The sequence below is a fragment of the Mytilus californianus genome, unplaced genomic scaffold (assembly GCF_021869535.1).
Source record: "Mytilus californianus isolate M0D057914Y unplaced genomic scaffold, xbMytCali1.0.p SCAF_2, whole genome shotgun sequence".
NCBI lineage: Eukaryota > Metazoa > Mollusca > Bivalvia > Mytilida > Mytilidae > Mytilus > Mytilus californianus.
Window position 1 is genome coordinate 93,744,163 of NW_026262668.1, and position 9,701 is coordinate 93,753,863.

Sequence of the window (9,701 nt, forward strand, 5' to 3'; positions counted from 1 at the left end):
GGACTTCGAAAATTCACACAAGTAATCAGTTTTTCGGCTCTTTTTTTCGTCATGCTTGAAGATATTGATTTGATATTTTGTATATAGTTTTACCATGACAAGTTACAGATCAAATTCGAATTTTGTTTGGTTCGGATGATTTTTTTGCAGCGTTATGGTCCTCTGACTTAGAAAATTCACGCTAATAATCAGTTTTCCACACATTTTTTCATCATGCTTGAAGATATTGATTTGATATTTGTTATACAGTTTACATCATGACAAGTTATAATAATAATAATAATAATAAATTCTTTATTTAAAGAGGGTAAACTCAGTTAGTTACAATAAACTAATCTTCCCTGAGGCCCTCACATACAAATTACAATACAATCAAAAACAGATATTTACACATATAGTTAATTTACAGTCATTTATAGATCAAGTTAAAATTTCATTGTACTGGAACAAAATGCTAACCGGTAGGGGACTATGTATTGCCATTCAATACTCTCAGAATGCTTGTTCATTCTGTTTTGGTGTTTCATCCTGACACATGTATTTTGTTTTAGCTAAGATCCTTCAAACATTAATGTGATGGATATATTAAACAGTATCTTTCTAAAGGATGGAACTGTTTCAAAGTCGTATTTTTCATTTCTTTTTATTCTTTCTTGTATAGAGCATATGAGTTTTATTTATAGAAGCGGAATTTCATCAGTTCTCGGGAACCAGCAATTCCTTTTAGGGATTAAGAGTCTAGGCTCAGTCCCTGAAATTAATCCCCTCTTTAAATAATCAGTTTCAGTGTCTGTCTTTTTGGCTCTCATGACACTGTACAGGGACATCATCAGATGATAAAGATTTGAAATGTCTGACATATGTTATTACAATGTCAGTCCAAATAAACTCATCATAGATACCAGGATTTAAATTTTGTATTTGTGCCAGACGTGCCCTTAGTCTACAAAAGACTCATCAGTGACGCTCTAATAAAAAAAAGTTAAAAAGGCCAAATAAAGTATGAAGTTGAAGAGCATTGAGGACCAAAAATTCCTAAAAGTTTTGATAAATACAGCTAAGGTAATCTATTCCTGAGGAAGAAAAGCCTTAGTATTTCAATTGTCTGACACAAGTAAATGAATTGTTTAATACAATTGTTACAGGTTCCTGACTTCGAACAAGCAAATACAGAAAATGACTGGGTTTAAAATGTTAAAAAGACTTGGATGCTTCAAACCTTGTGTGCAGATACCTTGTGTTACATTGTTTCCATCTGTCATATGTCTATTGTCCTTGATCTCATTTTTGTCTTGCTTTGACGATGTCGATAAAAGCGAGACTTGGGTAGGGTATGCTGTTTCCGTCAGTGTTGTCAACAATGTATTAGTTTGTGATTACGTCAAGTTATGGGGAACCACTAGTGGTAAGTCAATGATATTTGGTATGCAGTTGTATTAGCATTGGCGTATCTCATTTCCATGGAGATTTATGTGCCCTGCCCCCTCAGTCATGATCTATTGACTTTGAAACTTTTGCTTAGTTTACATGTATTAGTTTGTTATTAGGTCAGTTTAAGGGGAACTATTAGCGGTAGTTCAATGATATCCCCCCTCAGTCATTGTTCATGGACTGAATGATTTGCATTATTTACATGTTGAAGTTTGTGAATAGATCAGTTTGAGATGAATGACTAATGTTACTGGTAAGTCAATAATATTTGATATGCAGTTCTATTGACATTTGCAAGTCTCATTTCCGTGGAGATTATATGGCCCCACTACCTCATCATGGTTCAGTGACTTTGAAACATTTACATAGTTTACAAGTTAAAGTTTGTGGTAAGGTTAGTTTAAAGGGAACCACTTATGATAAGTCAATGGTATTTGGTATGCAGTTTTATAAGCATTGGCATTTCACAATTCCATGGAGGTTATTTGGCCCTGCACTTTCAGTCATGGTATTGAATTTGAATGATTCTTAGTTTACATGTTTAAATATTGCCATTTTAATTTCAATCTTTGCAATATACCATCAAAATTACAAAATGCAAGACATATCTCTTTGTCAACAGTTTATCATGGTTCAGTCACTGCTTGAAAAAAAATTAACATTTTTTTTTGTCATGTGAAATACTCACTTATTATGAGCAATAAGATAACTATACTTGGTATACAGGTTCCTTGCAAGGTCTTCAGGTCTTTCAGGGTTTACTGATCTCAACCTCATTTCATGGATCACTGATCAAGGTTAAGTTTTTGTGGTCAAGTTCGTATCTCAAATAATACTAGCAAAAGGTAAACTATATTTGGTGTAAGGAATGATTGTAAGGTGTACATGTTTTACTGGCGACCTTGACCTCATTCTCATGGTTCATTGGACAATGTTTAGTTTTTATACGACCGCAAGCAAATTTTGGTTTTCGCACTCTAACTTTAGTTTAAGTGAATGGATCCCTACGAAATTTTACCATAAGGTTCAATACCACAAAAGGAAGGTTGGGATTGATTTTGGGGGTTATGGTACCAACAGTTAAGGAATTGGGGGCCAAAAATAAGCATTTTTGTAACTTCCTGACATAACTTGTGTGTTAGTGTATGGATCTCTCTGACTTTGTACAACAAGGTTCCATATCACAAAGGGAATGCTGGGATTGATTTTGGGGGTAATTGCCTCAAAATTTTAGGAATTAGGGGCCAAACTAGAGGCTCTCAAGAGCCTGTGTTGCTCACCTGACTCTACTTTGGTTTTAGATATCATGTAAAGATAGATAAAAATCATAACAGATACCCAAATAATGATTGAGGCCAAATTTGGTTTAATATTGGTCCCGTTATTTAATAAAATATCCTGGTGGCCATCTTGAACAGAATATTAGCAACAAAGAAGCAACACTTGGTCAGCACCTCATAAGGAACATTCATGCCATGTTTGGTTTCATTCCATTCAGTGGTACTCTAAAAGAAGACATTTGTATGTATTTCCCATAGGGTACTATGTTAAACTAAGTCCCCCGCTGGCGGCAATCTTGGATGATGGATCGCCTGCAAAGAAACAACACTTGGTCAGCACCTCATAAGGAATATTCATGCCATGTTTGGTTTCATTCCATTCAAGTGTTCTCTAAAAGAAGACATTTAAAATTGAGAATGGAAATGGGGAATGTGTCAAAGAGACAACAACCCGACCATAGAACAGACAACAGCAGAAGGTCACCAACAGGTCTTCAATGCAGCGAGAAATTCCCGCACCCGGAGGCGTCCTTCAGCTGGCCCCTAAACAAATATATATACTAGTTCAGTGAGAATGAACGCTATACTAAACTCCAAATTGTACACAAGAAACTAAAATTAAAAATAATACAAGACTAACAAAGGCTAGAGGCTCCTGACTTGGGACAGGCGCAAAAATGCGGCGGGGTTAAACATGTTTATGAGATCTCAACCCTCCCCCTATACCTCTAGCCAATGTAGAATAGTAAACGCATAACAATACGCACATTAAAATTCAGTTCAAGAGAAGTCCGAGTCTGATGTCAGAAGATGTAACCAAAGAAAATAAACAAAATGACAATAATACATAAATAACAACAGACTACTAGCAGTTAACTGACATGCCAGCTCCAGACTTCAATTAAACTGATTGAAAGATTATGTCTTCATCATATGAATATCAGGCACAATCCTTCCCGTTAGGGGTTAAGTATCATAACATATATGAGAAGAACATAACCCGTGTCATGCCAACAACTGGTTTTTATACGACCGCAAAAAATTTTTGCGGTCGTATATTGGTATGACGTTGGCGTCGTCGGCGTCGTCGTCGTCCGGTGTCGTCGTCCGAAGACACATTGGTTTTCGTACTCTAACTTTAGTTTAAGTGAATGGATCTCTTTGAAATTTTACCATAAGGTTCAATACCACAAAAGGAAGGTGGGGATTGATTTTGGGGGTTATGGTACCAACAGTAAAGGAATTAGGGGCCAAAAAGGGGTCAAAAATAAGCATTTTCTAGTTTCCAGACAATAACTGTGGAACGGTGTATGGATCTCTCTGAAATTATACTACAAGTTTCCATACCACAAAGGGATGGTTAGGATTTGCTTTGGGGGGGTTATGGCTCAAACCGTTTTGGAATTAGGGGCAAAAAAAGGGGAAAAACAAGGTTGTCCTGGTTAATGGACAAATACTTTAGTACAAAACATAATTTAAAGCAGTGTAAGGGAGATAAATCAAATACATCATTGAAATTATCTCCCTTACACTGCTTTTAAATTATGTATATCTGCAAATGTTGCATCTTTTTTTTTTACAAAAAAATCCATATGAAAGATTTGACACTATATTTTAAATTCTATTATAAAATAGATTAAGTTAGCACTATGGTAAATTTAAATGGGTAATTATGGTTGCAAACTCCATTGGAAATTTGAATTGAGATTATGACCATATCTTGAGGGAAAGAATTTTTTTGGGGAAAAAAGGGGGGTGGGGGGGGGGGGGGGGGGGTGGGGGGTAAAAAGAAATTGTGGGGGTCAATTTTTTCTCATTTCAGATTTCAGAAATTAAATAGAATTATTCTTCAAATATTTTTTTTTTTCAAATTTCAAATATTGAAATATTACAAGAAGTAATCTTTAATTGCACAGTATGGCGCATTAGATTTGTAAAATCTTTGACCACATTTATTTATTTGTTATGCAGGATCTAACCGTGTATTTAGATTTTTAATTTTGGGTCCAGTTTTCAAATTGGTCTACATTAAGGTCCAAAGGGTCCAAAATTAAACTTTGTTTGATTTTAACAAAAATTGAATTCTTGGGGTTCTTTGATATGCTGAATCTAAACATGTGTTTAGATTTTTGATTATGGGCCCAGTTTTCAAGTTGGTCCAAGTTGGGGTCCAAAATTAAACTTTGTTTGATTTCAACAAAAATTGAATATATGGGGTTCTTTGATATGCTGAATCTAAACATGTATTTAGATTATAGATTTTTGGCCCAGTTTTCAAGTTGGTCCAAATTGGGGTCCAAAATTAAACTTTGTTTGATTTCAACAAAAATTGAATATATGGGGTTCTTTGATATGCTGAATCTAACCATGTATTTAGATTTTTTATTTGTGGGCCCGCTATCAAATTGGTTCATATTGAGGTCAAAAGGGTCCAAAATTAAACTTTGTTTGATTTCATCAAAAATTGAATTATTGGGGTTCTTTGATATGCCAAATCTAACCGTGTTTTTAGATTTTTAATTTTGGGTCCCGTTTTTTAAATTGGTCTACATTAAGGTCCAAAGGGTCCAAAATTAAACTTAGTTTGATTTTAACAAAAATTGAATTCTTGGGGTTCTTTGATATGCTGAATCTAAACATGTGTTTAGATTTTTGATTATGGGCCCAGTTTTCAAGTTGGTCCAAGTTGGGGTCCAAAATTAAACTTTGTTTGATTTCAACAAAAATTGAATATATGGGGTTCTTTGATATGCTGAATCTAACCATGTATTTTGATTTTGGACATTGGACCATAATAGGTAAATTAAAAAAATTCAAGTTCTTAGACCACATTCTTTCTGTGTCAGATACCTATGCTGTGTCAAATATTTAATCACAATCCAAATTCAGAGCTGTATCAAGCTTGAATGTTGTGTCCATACTTGCCCCAAATGTTCAGGGTTCGACCTCTGCGGTCGTATCAAGCTGCGCCCAGTGAAGCATTTTATTAAATAAATGTGTTTAGTGCTGATGCAAAGACCCTATAAGTGAATCAATATTAACGCCAAAATATGCAATCTTTAATGACCTGACAACAGTATCGTAACTATATCCCTTCTTAATAAGTCTATTTAAAGGTTTTGTTAGCTTCAGAGGTGAATACTGACATTTTTGTGCTTTATAAAGAATATTTCCGTAAAAAATTGGATGTGAAATACCTGAACGTATAAGAAGTCTGCATGTTGAGCTATATTTACGAATGACGTCCTTATACCGATGATATAATTTAGTAAATGTTTTGACTAGTTTGTGATATCGAAAACCCTGGTGTAATAATTTTTCAGTAATACATAAATTTCTCTCGTTAAAATCTAAAACATTGTTACATACACGAGCGAATCGTACAAGTTGAGATATATAAACACCGTAAGATGGTGACAAGGGAACGTCACCATCTAAAAATGGATAATTAACGATAGGAAATGAAAAATCATATGTATGTATTACCCTTAGGGTCCTATGTTAAACTAAATCACCCACTGGCGGCCATCTTGGATGATGGATCGTCTTCAAAGTAACAACACTTGGTCAGCACCTCATAAGGAACATTCATGCCATATTTGGTTTCATTCCATTCAGTGGTTCTCTAAAAGAAGACATTTGTATGTATTTCCCATAGGGTCCTATGTTAAACTAAGTCATCCGCTGGCGGCCATCTTGGATGATGGACGGACTGCAAAGTAACAACACTTGGTCAGCAACTCATAAGGAACATTCATGCCGTATTTTGTTTCATTCCATTCAGTTGTTCTCTAAAAGAAGACATTTGTATGTATTTCCCATAGGGTCCTATGTTAAACTTAGTCCCCTGCTGGCGGCCATCTTGGAATATGGATCGGCTTAAAAGTAACAACACTTGGTCAGCACCTCATAAGGAACATTGATGCCATGTTTGGTTTCATTCCATTCACTGATTCTCTAAAAGAAGACATTTGTATGTATTTCCCATAGGGTCCAATGTTAAACTAAGTCCCCTGCTGGCGGCCATCTTGGAAGATGGATCGGCTTCAAAGTAACAACACTTGGTCACCACCTCATAAGGAGCATTCATGCCATGTTTGGTTTCATTCCATTCAGTTGTTCTCTAAAAGAAGACATTTGTATATATTTCCCATAGGGTCCTATGTTAAACTAGTCCCCCGCTGCACCCATCTTGGATGATGGATCGGCTTCAAAGTAACAACACTTGGTCAGAACCTCATAAGGAGCATTCATGCAATATTTGGTTTCATTCAATTCAGTGGTTCTCTAAAAGAAGACATTTGTATGTATTTCCCATAGGGTCCTATATTAAACTAAGTCCCCCGCTGGCGGCCATCTTGGATGATGGATCAGCTACAAAGTAACAACACTTGGTCAGCACCTCATAAGAAACATTCATGCCATGCTTGGTTTCATTCCATTCAGTGGTTCTCTAGAAGTTCAAAATGTAAAAAGTTAACGATGACGACGACGGACGCCAAGTGATGAGAAAAGCTCACTTGGCCCTTCGGGCCAGGTGTGCTAAAAAGGGGGAAAAAAACAAGCATTTTTCTAGTTTCATAATAACTTGTTAGTGTATGGATCTTTCTGAACTTGTACTACAAGGTTCCATATCACAAAGGGAAAGCTGGAATTGAGTTTGGGGGTAATTGCCCAAAATGTTTAGGAATAAGGGGCCAAAAAGGGGCCAAAAATAAGCATTTTTCTAGTTTCCAGACAATAACTTGTGTTCAAGTGTATGGATCTCTCTGAAATTGTACTGCAAGGTACCATACCACAAAGGGAAGGCTGGGATTGATTTTGGGGGTAATTGCCTCAAAATTTTAGGAATTAGGGGCCAAAAAACAAGCATTTATCTAGTTTCAGGACAATAACTTGTGTGTAAGTGTATGGACCTTTATGAAATTGTACTACAAGGTTCCATATCACAAAGGGAAAGCTGGGTTTGAGTTTGGGGGTAATTGCTCTAAACGTTTAGGAATTTGGGGCCAAAAAGGGGCCTAAAAACAAGCATTTTTCTAGTTTCCAGACAATAACTTGTGTTCAAGTGTATGAATCTCTTTGAAATTGTACTGCAAGGTACCATACCACAAAGGGAAGGCTAGGATTGAGTTTGGGGGTGATGAATCATAAGGGGGTTCAAAAAATTTGGGGGAGGGATTTTTTTTTCCTTTTTTTCCTTTTTTTTTCTTTAAATTTTTCCATTTTAAATTGGTTATTTCTGATTTATATATAAAAGCAAATAATAATGATATGGTTTGAATAGGTAAATTAAAATTTTTTAAGTTCTTAGACCACATTCATTCTGTGTCAGAAACCTATGCTGTGTCAAATATTTAATCACAATCCAAATTCAGTGCTGTATCAAGCTTCAATGTTGTGTCCATACTTGCCCCAACTGTTCAGGGTTCGACCTCTGTGGTCGTATTAAGCTGCGTCCAGCGGAGCATTTTATTATTTACCTATTCCAACCTTACAGCATGCTTTTTTCCTGAAGTTTTTCTTTACCTAGGATTATTCTTTTTAAAAATTGATAGGGAAGAAAATATTTTTGGTTTTCATTGTTTTAAATCCCCAATATATATGATTTATCTAATTTTTACCTAAAATTCTAAATCAGTAAAAGATTTAACAAATATTTGTTGAAAACTTCTGATTTAATAAAAAAAAAAATCACTATCCCATGTTTTCTATTAGAGAATCCTTAAACAAGTAAAGGAAATAAACATTGTCATTACAATCTTTTTATCATTGAAATGAGTGTATTCCTAGAAGTAATTGGTCATACAATTGCCAAAGAAACAATATTTAGAAGGAAATAGAGAGATTTTTTTATTTTACTGTCATTTAAAATATTAGGAGTGATCAAGCCAAAACAAGAATGTATATATGTTATTTTCTTGCATGGTATTTAATTGCATGGCCTATAATGCACTCCATTTCATCTTAATGTTTTCATAGCCAAATACTAGGAGTGTTAGGTACCCCGAATAATCAAGTCCTTATATTTCACTCACTTCCATCGCTACATTATTTCATTTGTATTGTTGAACATTTTTTTTTTATCTCTTTGGCCTTTTCTAATGGGAGATAGCTCAATATAATTTGCTTTTGCTCTTGTGGAAATCTTAATAAATTTATTATTTCCATAATTTGATGAATACTTATTGACATGTTCCTTGTACAAATTGTTTATGCATATTGAAATTATCAAAATCATAGTTAAATAAACAATTTTATTTATTTATTGACACTGATATTTGACATCTCATCCAGAATTCCAAAGATTTAAATATTTTCTTAATTTTATTAACTTTTTGGATTTTTTTCTCACTTTTTTCACTACGTCATTAGATTTTTTTCTATATCCATAGTATATTCTGTTTAATATCTCATGATATACATCCCAATTAAACAGGTGCAAAATCTTTATATAATTCAGAATCTTGTAATTTTTTTATCATTTCCATTATTATATTCAAAATAGTTATCCTCACTTTACAAATATTTTGTAATATTTTATTCATATTTTTACTATATCACTTGATTTAACTATATCCTCAGTATACATTTTTATTTCATTTCCTATGATATATGTCCAAATTAAACAATATTTGATCCAGAATTTTATAAGGATTATTTCCAATTTCACATTCACTTAAAACATATCCTCACGTTAGGAATATTTTGGAATATTTTACTTTTATTTTTCACTTTATCACTAGATTAGACTATATCCACTGCATTAATTCAATATTTTATATCATTTCCAAGATCCCATTTAAATGGTGAATCATCTTTTTAATAGATCCAAAAATTAATAATGAATGTTTTCAAAATCACATTTAAAGCCACAGAAACATGTTAGTTGAACTCACACTTTATCTCCTACTTGAATTCCAGTTTTGAAATTTTTTAATCTTTAACATAACTAAATCCCATCTTATGAAAATTGAATTTCCTTGAGTG